Raw genomic sequence first — 13153 nt, forward strand, 5'->3', positions numbered from 1 at the left:
ACTGAATTGGTTACACTGTCACAAAGCCTTTCTGTACATTTCTCATATTGTATCCTTTTTACACGTGTGTTGGGTGACTGTGAGTATCTTCCGAAATCTTCCCCGTCACGTGGTGGTGGACAGCCAATCGCCGGCGCTTTAGGTCCTTACATGCAAGTACAGGCTCACACAGACACAGCCGCTTGGCTTTTGGAACCGAAATTTGGCACCGAAAGATAAATCATTTTTCGATACTCAAAGTATCAAAGTTTTTCGTTCGATACCATAAAAGTATCGACGTTCGATACCCAGCCCTAAACCAGGGTCCCTTTAGATGATAGACAGACAGACAGACTTTTTTGCAGTATTATTAAATGACAACAAAAGCGTCTCTTTATGCCGTGATCATTATTGCCATTTGTGTGTCATGATGACTAATCAGCTCTCTCCTAAATCTTGTACAGAAATCTATGATCTGTTAAGATGGTGCCTGTCCAAGAATCCAAGTGATCGTCCGACGCTCAAGGAGATCTTAGATCATGACTGGTTTAAAACTGAGTCTGACGAAGAAGAGCTACTCGTATACAAAATGAGGTAACAGACCTTTTCAAGAAGGAAACTGCATTTTGCAGATTACATGCTTTTTATTTTGTGTAGTTAGTTGTATAGTAAGATTGTTTACTTTTAAATGTACATTTTCTACAGGGCACTATCCACACAAAAATGAAAAGGATGAAGCTGAATGACTGAAGGAGAGGGAAATGATTGGAGATGCTGTTTTCATCATCCTGAGACGTATGGAGTTTAAAGGAGGTATGAATGAATGCTTTTTTAACTATAATCGCATAATCTCGTGCGTAATCAAAGTTTACTGTTAAGGGAGTGTCTTGCTTGTATTTTGTGAACGTGAGCGTCTCTTTTATCATAAATGGTTTTGACGTGTGTGCAGCAGGCACTTATTTTGACAAAACACTTGATGCACATGGATCACATGACGCAACAAACAAATATTTTAAAAACGCAAGCAACTCACATGACACTCCAAACACTTATTTTAAATTAGCGTCCCTCGGATGAACAGTTACGAGCCGCCACTGATATTGTGGCTTTAAGGTTCTAGATATACTATAAATATAATGACTAAAAATTAAATGTTGACATTTTCTTTCTTTCTCATCTTCAGGTTGTATTTCAGACTTCATGAACACAGACCGCTGACTGAACATCTGATGCAGATCCCGTCTCATCCTTGAACACATAAAAAAAAAAATGTTTTAATTCTTAATGTTTTTGTATTTTAAAGTTGTAAAATAAAGTATCTAATATATAGTAAGTTCTCTATATAATCAGCTATGTCTGGCTCTCTAGGGTTTTTTTTCTCCTAGGAGTTTAGGGAGTCAGGTTTATTAATGTAAAGCTGCTTTGAAATAATTAAACAATTGTGAAAAGTGCTACAGTATATAAATAAAATTGAATTGAATATGGAAGACTTTTCTTTAGCAGATGATTTAATTTGCTTTTTTAATTTTTTATTTGAACAAAATGATTAACTTGGCTTAATTATGTACATGTTTTTCATATGCAATATCAAACCCTTGATCTTGGTATAAAATACTGGGAGTTAACGTAGTAAATCCAATCAGACACAATGTTAAACCTGATGCTGTTTTAACCCAAATAAGTAAGTACACTTGAACTAAACCTTAAAATATACCCTTCATTACTCTGTGTTTTAGTTTAATTTGCATGATTTCTCTCAATCAAGACATTTTGATTAACTTATTTTATTTAAATCTGTGGTAATCTTATGTAAACTGCTACTCTGCAGCTATTTCTGTTATCGCTGTTGGCTATTATTTTTGTTGTAAAGTTAAGAGCTGATTAAAAGTACATTACTTTACGAAATACATGTAATATATATTTATGATAATATAATTGCAATTGGCCTTAAATGAATCTAGAATGAACTTAAGCTAAAGCCACAGAAATGATTGAAGTGCTTGAAACACCTGCTGGGGAAAACATAAAAGCAACAAGATCTCACTCCAAACATTTTGCACTTCTTAAAGCCATTAAGTCAAAGTGTATTCTGTTTTTTTAGGGCAAACAGATCATTATTAAGACTTTTACCCTCTTTTAATTATGCACATGTTTGTCATTAAATCTGTCTATAAATAAAAACTAGGCAAAATTGTAGCGTTATCAGTCAGTATGATAAATGTTTATTGAACTTATAGGGGCAGTTTCCCGGACAGAGATTAGCTTAAGCCAGGACTAGACCTGAGTTTAATTGGGAAATATAACTAGTTTTAAGAAACATACAGTACTAAAAACATTATTATGTGCATTTTGAGGCAAAACAAAGGGCACTGATGTATTTTAAGATATGTAAGTGCAAGTTGTTTTCAGTTTGGACAGCTCTTACATTTATTTTAGTCTAGGACTAGTCTAATCCCTGTCCGGGAAACCGCCCCATAATAGTAAAAACCGACCAAGACACTGCTCATTTGTGATCAACTCCCCCTATAGTGCTAAACCATCGTATTTTCGAAACAGTTGTCACAAAAATGAAGTCTTCAGACTGGATTTGGCGTCTTATTATCATTCTTTGTTATTATAATAATTACTGACAACTGTCTATTAACAGTGTTTTTATCCCTCTTTGATTAAATGTCTTCACCTCTCTGACTTTGTGCCCAATGCCTTTTCTTACAAAAAGATACATTTCAATGAGCTTTTCAATTTGAAATCATTCCTAAAACCAGGGACGTGCACAGGTGGGTTGCTCAGGTTGCCCGGGCAACTGCCCATATGCCCTTCTCGACTCAAGTTGCGCTTCCGAGGTGGAAACATGTTTACTTTTACTTCGTTTACATTGTGCAGCGTTCCTCTGTTACTGTATTTTTATTAATTACGAAATTTATATTTTATTTTTAAATTGCTGTCTCGTGTTTCTGAGGCATTCGCGAATTGATGACTCGTTTGAGTCGATTCCTTACAAAGTGCTGCAAATAAATGAGTCTTTTGAATCGATTCTTTACAAAGCAAATGGGCAAAAGTTTTGAATTGGTTCACGAATCAGTTTGAATGAATTGTTCAGATCGCTGCTAAAACTGAATCGTCTGATGCTGTTTTACTCGTAGCCTATAGAAACACGCAGAATATAAACAGTTTTGGGTGACTTGGATATGAATTTACCAATCTTTTAACTAAAAGCAAAACTTCACACATGTACCCGCCATCCCAGGTGAAAAAGAAATATATTTAAAGAGTATTTTTGGGACATACTTAATTTAAAAGCTACTATACTAAATGCATATTAAATGTATTATATTGAACCCACTTCAAATATATTAAATGCATTTCAAGATATATTTAAAGTCAATTTTAATCTATTTGCATTATATTTCAATTGTGTTAAATTGGAACAACTTCAAATATATTTAGTGCAATTTAAGTGTACTTCTTTAAAATTCATTTGAAATGCACTTCTCATACACTTAAAAATACAGTTAGAATACATTTAAAGCTTAATTTAACTGTGCTTTAAGAACACTTTAATAGTACTTCAGTATATTAGAAATATACTAGCATTACATTAATAGAAATGTATTAGGATTACACTACTATTCTATTATATAGCTGTTTTTAATATTTAAAATGTTACATTAAAATCATTAAATATTAAGACACATACACGGATTTTGAATACAGAACAATGTAATATACTTCATATTGTGTTGTGTACATTACAAAAATATCTAAAGTAAATTTTAATCCAGCAAGCACAGAGACATTAATAATCTTTTGACCAAAGAGAAACAATATAAAACAAATATCAGAGAAATGCAATTACAGAGCTACTTTACAGAGCTATCAAATTGTACAATGTTAACATTAAATGTATTAATGAAAAGTACACTATGAATATGCAATCACTGAATAGGCATAAGCAATGATTATATTATAATCATAATGTAATTCTCTGCTTAAAAAGTTACTGAAAAAAAATGTTTAAGTGCAATTTAAAGGCGGAGTGCACAATGTTTGAAAAACGCTTTGGAAAAGGAAATTGGGCCGACTACCAAAACACACTTGTGGCCAACCAGTACACTGTAAAATGTAATAAGTTGAGTTTACTTAAAAAAGTGAGGAAACTGATTGCCTCATAATTTTAAGTAAGTTAGTGTATTGCTTTTAAGTTGGCAAAACTTTATATTATTTGTAGCCTAAACTTATTCATCAAGTAAGGTAGAGTATTGATTTTAAGTTGTCAAAAATTAACAGTACAAGTAGACTAAACTTATTAATCAAGTAAAGTTAAGTACTCTTTACTTAAAACCATTAGTTGAGATAACTTCTTTTTGTTGTTCACTTTACTTGTAAATATAAGGAAACTGATTGCCTTACATTTGTAAGTAAGCTGAACTAACAAAAATGAGTAAAGCCTAAAAGCAACAAAATGAGGTTAAAACATTTATTTTAAACATGTTAACACAGTGTACAAAGTAAAACATTTTTGTCGCACGCACACACGCACGCGCGCACGCGCAACACACACACACACACACACACACACACACACACACACACACACACACACACACACACACACACACACACAGTGTTCAGTCACCCATCAATCTGGATACCCAAAATGCAACAATAGACCTAAGACAGTCTTGTTTCTGTTATTACAAACACAATGAACACACCTTGACAAACAAATTCAAAACTAGGTTTTTTTTAGTGACTGCAGTTTTGGTTTTGTATCCAGGGTGGCATGTGACTGATAAAAAAATCACAAATTGCATCAACAGACCTACAGTAACAATCTTATTTCTGCCATCAGAAACACGCAAAATACAGCTTAACTAAAACATCAAAGTTTTGCAGCAATTAAAGTTGAGTTTTTCTGGAACTTGTATCCAGGTTGACGAAAAATAAAAACTCCAAAATGCAACAGATCTACAGTAACACGGACTTGTTTCACACAAAACACACTACTTCACATTAGTATGTTTTGTAGTGATGGCAGTTTTGACTTTAGTGATTTGTGCCCCAGGGAAAGAAAAACCCTGTGAAAAAACTCAAAATAAGCTGTGAAGAGGTACTCCATATTTAAAACAACGATCAGTCCAAAAACTAAACACATGGCATGTGATCCTTTCTCAAGTCCATCCATGGCTGTGACACCCTACCAAATAATTGCTGTAAACCATGTGGAGAAATGTGTCTGTCCTCCGGCACCAGACTGAGAATTCCTATTGATAGTTGAGGTGGGTCACCATCACAGTCCTAATAAGATAGAAACGCAATATTAATATACATTCTCATAATACAAATGCAAAGTGGATGTGTCATTTAAAAATTTAAACTGTTCAAGGTGATGTTACTAGTTTTTGAAGTGACACGTAAATTTCTAACAGTGCTTCAGTTGGAATTGCCAATAATAATTGGGACCTTTCAGCAGAAGCTTCTTTCCTGGTGGTGCAAAAACATCCTTGGAACATATTTAATTAATAATATCTTGTTAGAAAACTCTTCTATAGGTAAGTTATATTGTATAGGCAGCAGGTTGTTTTTGCAGAAATAATCCCCAACAGTGTGATTAGGACTCTGTGTCAAGCAGAGGGTCTTGTATCAAACTGAAGGGGCTTATTTCATGATAACAACCTGCTGTCTGTGCATTATCCCACTTATTATGTGGCTATTTTACTCAAGGTAAGCAACATTAAATATTTATTTGAACTATTTTATTAGCTTATTTTTAACAAATACAGGAAAACCTGTTTATTTTCAGTTTTAAGACAAGACGTTCAAATGTCACTATTTGGTTTAATCATTTGTAACTATAACATCATATGTTATTAAAAGACATTTGATTTAATTTTGTGTATTATTAAACTGTACCTGTCAAAATTATTTCCAGCATACGGGTTACAGCGTGTTTAAGCGGTTCTAAACTGTTTTGAATACATCTGAATGTAGTCGAAAGTGGACAGCTCAAAACGGTTTACACACTGTTAACATCTGTATTAAGCTTTGTTCACTCATAATGCGATAAACCAAAACCCATAGTGTCATGTTGATGTATTTCGCTACTGTCAGGTATACATCTCAGATTGATCTTTAACTATTTGATTTTTTGCTTTCTTTATAATTTTTGAATTGGTTATGTAATTGGCATAAAACCTTTACCTGGCAAATAAATTATGTTTTCATTTATTCACAGCATTTATCAGAAGTTATTGATTCTCTTAATTGACGGAATAACTCAATGGCGGGGAAAGAGTTCAAAACTAACAATACAAATTTCTCGCTAGAAATGCAACCAAAAGTGAAAATATTACTTTATTTACACTAAATGTGTGCTCAGTTGCTTTCTTGCCCACCATTTTATTTTATCGAACTCAACCAGGCTGGACCAATCCTGAGCATGCTCACGCATAGAATTGTGGGACAAAAGGATGTGCCTTGGTGCCTTTAATTATCTTCTATTTACACATTATTTCTTTAATAATGCTAATTAAATGCTAACACAAAAATTAGGACATCTCATATTGATTAAACGAGAAGAATACTAACCATGTTTGTTTTCAGGAAGTCTGTAGTGTCTTCCGCAAGAAGGATAGCAAGAACACAGAGAACTACCGTCCACCGAGCAGTGACATCAGTGATGTTCTGACGAATAATACATAAAACATTGAGATCAACAGTGAGAACAGATTACATAAAAGTTAGCAAATGGACTTAAACAATTTAAAACAAACAAACAAAAATACTTACTATTAGATACTGAAGAGAGCTTTTAAATTTTTTCTTTCATTCAAAATCTTCTAAAACCGTGTTTAGCAAGGGATGAGAACAATTCTTGCTTGAAGTTTTTGCTTGCGACTTGGTTGTACTCCACAGTAACGTTACTATATGAAAGAAGGATAACAAAAGAACAACATATCAAGATTTAAAAAGTTTTGACATGCCCTAAATAAAATGTGTGTTAATTACCTGACTTTCCATGAAGGGTATGCGCTCTCTTCAAAGAAACAAGCTCCTGCTAAATAATAATAATATACAATTAACATAGTATATTGATTGATAGATACTAAAAAGCAATTGTAAAAACAACATTTTTAGCATTCACTCTATAAACTTAAAACGTTTTATACAGCACATCTCTTATTTAACATAACTTGGCATTTTAAGGTATGAAATTATTAATGTTTTTTCTCCAGAGGTGGGTAGAAACATGCTTACTGCATTACATTGACTTGAGTAACAATTTTGAAAGCACCTACTTTAAATGTGCTATTTTACCTTTTATAAGCAGTTCTAAGCATTTTCATGTAGTTTATTATTATAAACCACACCAACACGAATTATAAACTCACTACTTAAGCAGTTTTTCCATTGCATACTTTTACTTTTACTCAAGCAGTTATTACTATAAGGCCTAACTTTAACTATAACTTTTTATATAATTACATTTTTACTCAATCTACCTCTGCATATTAGTTACTTATGTCTGTTGAACGAAAATGTTTATCTTTAAACATACATGATTAGCAGTTGTTGAGTTGCTAATTGTGATCAAATAGCATGCATCAGTTTTATTATTACCGACAAAATATTACTGTTTACAAACTGTGATTGTAATATTGCGATAAAAACGTAGCAAATAAAAAATAAAAATGATATATAAGCACAAACTTACCTCCTCATGCTCTCATCTGACCATGTGCTGTTGTCGTCTTCTTCAGTTAACCACTCAGTTAAGCCACCACTTACTCCTTGGGAGCATTACTGCCACCTACTGTGCAGTCATCCTTTTTGAAAACACTTGAAATTTTAAGTTGAGCTAAATTAATCTGTTAAGTTTAATCAAGTTGACTTGAGTTTGCATAGAAAAAAGTTGGGATTACTTAGTTAAACTAAGTAAGGTTAACAAACTTAATTAAATAAGTTAAGTTTACTTAATCTTTTTAGTAAGCTCAGCTATTACATTTTACAGTGTAGTAAGGGGCGTGTCTACTAACCGACATCCTTGCCGGGTTGCGTATGTGTGTGGTGGCTCTATCAAAAGAAGGTCCAGATTCTAGTGGGGTAGAGACATGTTTGTTTAGGTAATTTCAAATGTTAACATTGGCTTTCAATAATGGTGCACTCCGCCTTCAACCAACTTAAGATAAACCTGTTAAAAGCTGAACCAAAACACAAAACAGTTTAGATGTCACATGTTTAAGTGGAGGGTCACTTCTTCTTGCAATTCAGACACCGTAATTGAAGACTGCTTTATCACACGGTCTGTGAAAAGGAAACAGAATATACCAATTAACCAATAATGAATGAACATTTGGCTATCCATGTTTAAAATAAATTGGCATAGATATGCATGTATGGAAGTTTTGTTAACTTCTCAGTTTACCTTTTAAAGTTTTGACTGTGTCCTCATCAACCGTGTCAGTTTTATCTGTCACAAGTGGGAATGAAGATAGGATTAGAACAGGCTCATGATATAAAGCAGGGGTCGGCAAGTAACTTTGGCCGCGGGCCAATATTTTTTTTAGCCAGTAGATGGTGGGCCAACTGCTGTTGGCACACTTGCGTCTTATTTTTAATTAGCCTAGTATAGGCTATCTGATCTTTTGTCAAGAAACATTGTCTTTATTTCCTATTTAAAAGACGGCATTGAAAAATTTTAAAAGCATGGTCATGAGTCTGTGAATCATTTGTTCAATCGTTTTTTTCAAATTAAAAACAAAAATGAAAAAATTAACCACCACGGTTTTCTGATTGTGTGCTCAGATCAAAAAATTAATTACTGGATTAGACAATTTTTTTATTTAACACCTTTATAGGCATAATATATCAATGAAATCATTTTAAATAGTACTATAGTGGTAACATATTACAGGCATTTATGCTCTCATGAAAGACTTACAGTCCGACTTTTGAACTGTATTCCTTTTTTATTAATATTTATCCGGGACACACACATACACACCTAAGGTTTAAGGAGGTCTCCGCTGGACAGTTTTTTTGTCCAGCTCCGACAAGGTTCTATTCAGTAAACCACTTAAAATACACTCTCTGTTCACCCCCTTTATTTCCCGACCTGACGGGTCCGCAAAACTTAACGTTAGATCTCGTTTCCAGAATCTCACATTCAAATGTCTCTAACGAAAAGAGAGAGATGAAGTAGCCTATAACAATTATAAATGTTATACAAAAATTGTGTTCGTGCCAATATAAATTATATTTTAACATTGTATTGTCAACAGAGAAAAATGTCAGAAAAAATAATGAAATATAAATAATAAATTAAATAGGACAAAGCCTCTTACTCAAATTTCTAACCAACATAAACCGAAACCATAGTTGGTTGCAGAATTGCTGTTCAAACTAATTGCTGAAAATCCTCCTTTTCCAAATTTATAACGTTTTAAACAGAGGCAAAGATTAAAGAACTATGCATTAGGAAAAATTAATAATGGCTTTATTTTAATAGACATGTAAAACCATATTTTGGCGGATTACTTTCATTTTTTTAACGAATTTACCTGCCCATTTAGTCTTTATAATTAACGGTAAACGAACTTGACTTCCTGTTCTCGGAGGCAGGTCGAACCAATTAGGTCGGGCTTGAGCCCCAAGTTCAACAGAACAGGGCCGGGTTTCCCAAAAGCATCGTACGGCTAAGTAGATCGTAAAAACGATCGTGTGAATCATCTTAGAATTACGGGCTGTTTCCCAAAACCTTCCCAAGTTCCCTTCGTAACTTAAGTTGCAGTTGAAAATCATCGTAGATCTACGAGTGCTCTGGAGTAATCGTTCATTCATAAGTACATAGTAAGACAACAGAGTTACAAGGTCACCAACAGGACAACCAGCATATTGCACTCCTGCAATGACGATAATGTAATGTTTTAAATGTTTATTTATTTATTGGGTTCTTCTTTGTTTCTTTTATATTAAATATATAATATAATATATTTAAAATTCAAATGAGAAATCAAATTTAAATGACTCAACATAAATTAATAAAGAAGGAAAACGTATTTTGTACAAGTTGGTATAAGTTTTTTGTATTTTGGTACAAGTTGGTATAGCAAATTGATAAATGGTTCATACCGATTGCTGCTATAATTCATCTAAACATTGTTTTGAAGGGAAATGGCATCTAATTAAAGAAACCAAATAAATATTTACGGTACAATGCAATAATCCATAATAATAAATAAACATAGATAATAAACAACAAATAATAATAATAATAATAATCTAAACTATAATAGAAACGCAGAAGGCATTTCGCAGTGGGACGAGACCTAACTAAATACAAAAAATTATATTTAATAAATTATTAAAACACTTTAAAAGTCATTGAACAATAATGAAAATATATTATTAAAAATATTAGTGCACATCGGCTGAAAATCATTAGCCTAAACAAGCTTCTGCTACAAATTCGATTCATTCTATTGGTGACATTTCAGCACTTGACAAATGGATAGCGACTCGTAAGTAGCACTTAAAACCCAGCTGCGAGCGATCGTTTCACGTGCATCTTTGGGAAACGCACGTAAATGAACAACGAATGTTTGTTAAGTAGCTCGTAGAAAGCGCTCTTAAAGGGGTCATAGCGTGAAAATCAGACTTTTTCCATTTTTATGTGCTATAATTGGGACCCCAGTGCTTCTATCAACGTAGAAAATGTAATCAAGATTAGCCCAGTAACTTTGTTTGGGTAAGCCATTTTCTGCAAGCATGTGAAAAATTAGGTCGTTCAGAATTTGCCTGTTTTGTGAGGTAGGTAGTAAGGCGAATTACAATAATACCGCCCCCTTTATCTGCAATATCCAACCACAGCACTGCCATAGTGCAGAGAGAAAGAGAGAAAGGAAAAAGTACTTGACAGCACAATTGAGTTTCAATTACAACAAACCACCATCATTGTGATCAGTGTTTGCACTTCATCCGCTCATTTGCATTTTAAACGACACACCCAAAAACGGCTCACTTTTGCTCAGGCCTACAAATTATCAATTTTTACATGCTATAATAAATTAGCTGTGGAGTATTTTGAGCTAAAACTTCACATACACACTCTGGGGACAGCAAAGATTTATTTTACATCTTAAAAATATGTCATAATATGACCCCTTTAAGTGCTAAGTTCAATCGTTATCGGGAAACCCAGCCCAGAACAGTAGATTCCTTTGACATTTACGTTAAAAGTGTATCAGTTAAAATATTACTGCAGTAAAAGAGTTTATTTCTAAAAGCCTGCAATTACTTTTCAGTAATTTGCGATGTCACGGAGTTTAACGTCTTCACGTCTGACGCATTGACATGATTTACGAGGTAAATTCACAAATGATTCATGAAGTTATACCTCTGCAATTATTTGATCGATTGTGTTTTAGAAGTATGCTCAAACTCTAATGACAGCTATGAGGCTGTTTACACTTGGCATTAACATGTGTTTTCGTCGATCGGATCACAAGTGGACGACGTTAATGCCAGGTGTAAACGGTGTTCAAAACGTTTTGAGCTCGTCCACTTTCGACCACTTTCAACCACATCCAGAGGTGGTCGAAACCACTTTCGATCGGATCGCTTTGGAGTTGCGGAACGCACATGTGGTTGCTTTCGAACAGCCACACGCGACCGCCTTCTCTCCGCCCATTTATCTAATCTGAGGTATAGGGCTTGGGCGTCGTGACGTCATTACTTGTCGTGGCGGCCATGTTGGTTGCCTCCTTTACTGCTGCGCTCCATGCTGCGCTCCATGCTGCGCTCTGTTTATAGACATACTTTCTCTCAATTGTGTGTCTTAATTTAATTCATTTGTCGTTATTTTTTCAACCATGGTAAACCGTTGCTGTATTAATAATAAAGTAACACATTAAAAGTAATTTACATTCAAAATGACAGATTACAGAAAACTTCATTATGTTTTATTCAATATCGGAAACCAAACATTAACCTCAACCCCTCAGTAATGTGTATACATGACATATAAATGACATTTATATATACGACAGTGAAGTATAACATCTGAATATTAATTTATATAGCTTAAGTCAACATTGAACATAAGGGAACTGTCCCGGTTTACTCGCCCAAAATACGGGAAAATTTCAACATTCATCTTTCTGTTGCTATCCCTCTGCTGTCAGCAAAAACTGCTGCATTAACTAAGCTAGTTGTGAAGCTACACTGTAAAAAATAAATTGTTGGCTCAATGAATTATTTTTTAGTAACTAGTTCCACAGAAATTTTACGTTCACTCAATTTCTGACTCCAAAGTGTTACCTGGATTGATGTTTTTTAGTTGGCCCAAACTTGACTCAAATATAAAAAAGTATGTTTGCTCAACTAGCTTTATAGTTCATTCAACTAAAATGTTTTAATCAGTTGAATCTTTAAAAACTTACAGCAAAGACTCTGTCAATTAAAATTTAAGTATTTACTCAATGTTGTATGTGTTATTTCAATTAATATTTATTATTTGGGAATTTTTAAGAAACTTTTTTAAATTATTTATCAAATAATTTATGCTGGTGTTGTTAACAAATAATTAACTTCAGTCACATAAAAACAAAAGCTTTATTCACTTATCATACAGACTGAACATACAGAATTAAGTCTTCCCTAAATAGAGGGCATAAAACAGTCCAAAAGGCACTCCAAAGTCCGTCAGAACATCTGCAGGGCCATTTAGGAGACTTTCTTCAGCCCTCTGGTCTGCCTCTTCCACATCATCACCGCTCTGGTTTAATAAACAGAGGAATATAAACACAAACACATACATAAATAACATGTTTAATATAATAAAGCTTGACGGTGAAAGATTTTATACCCTAAAATTGCCAAATTTCCCTTAGACATCACACGTAATTGAATTAAACACTATTGGGCGGTTTTCTCGGACAGGACTTATCACTGACTAAAATACTGACATCTCTTAACATATGAGTGCTATTGTTTTGTCTCAAAATGCACGCCAGTATTGTATTTTATAAGGTTTGTTTGTAAAAATGTCCCAATTATAATTAAGACGGAGTCCTAAACCCTGTCCGGTATTATCTTAACTAAAATAGCTCCACTTTAACTCGGACACATAACATAACACACACTTTAACTCGGACACATAACATAACACACCTTT

The 13153-nt window shown here is 33.7% G+C and overlaps 2 long non-coding RNA genes across 2 annotated transcripts; one reads left to right on the top strand and one right to left on the bottom strand.

Moving 5' to 3' along the window:
- The first annotated feature begins 74 nt into the window (after window positions 1-74).
- On the top strand, window positions 75-2656 carry LOC141363503 (uncharacterized). The gene is made up of 3 exons (XR_012368992.1): window positions 75-573; window positions 685-792; window positions 1163-2656. It is a non-coding gene; the product is annotated as an uncharacterized lncRNA (long non-coding RNA).
- A 1891-nt stretch (window positions 2657-4547) lies between these two features.
- Window positions 4548-8000, bottom strand: LOC141363500 (uncharacterized). The gene is made up of 5 exons (XR_012368989.1): window positions 7694-8000; window positions 6988-7036; window positions 6769-6902; window positions 6568-6663; window positions 4548-5277 (listed from the first exon to the last, which is right to left on the bottom strand). It is a non-coding gene; the product is annotated as an uncharacterized lncRNA (long non-coding RNA).
- Between the last annotated feature and the right edge of the window lie 5153 nt (window positions 8001-13153).

This window comes from Misgurnus anguillicaudatus, unplaced genomic scaffold (assembly GCF_027580225.2).
Source record: "Misgurnus anguillicaudatus unplaced genomic scaffold, ASM2758022v2 HiC_scaffold_39, whole genome shotgun sequence".
In the NCBI taxonomy this organism is placed as follows: Eukaryota; Metazoa; Chordata; class Actinopteri; order Cypriniformes; family Cobitidae; genus Misgurnus; species Misgurnus anguillicaudatus.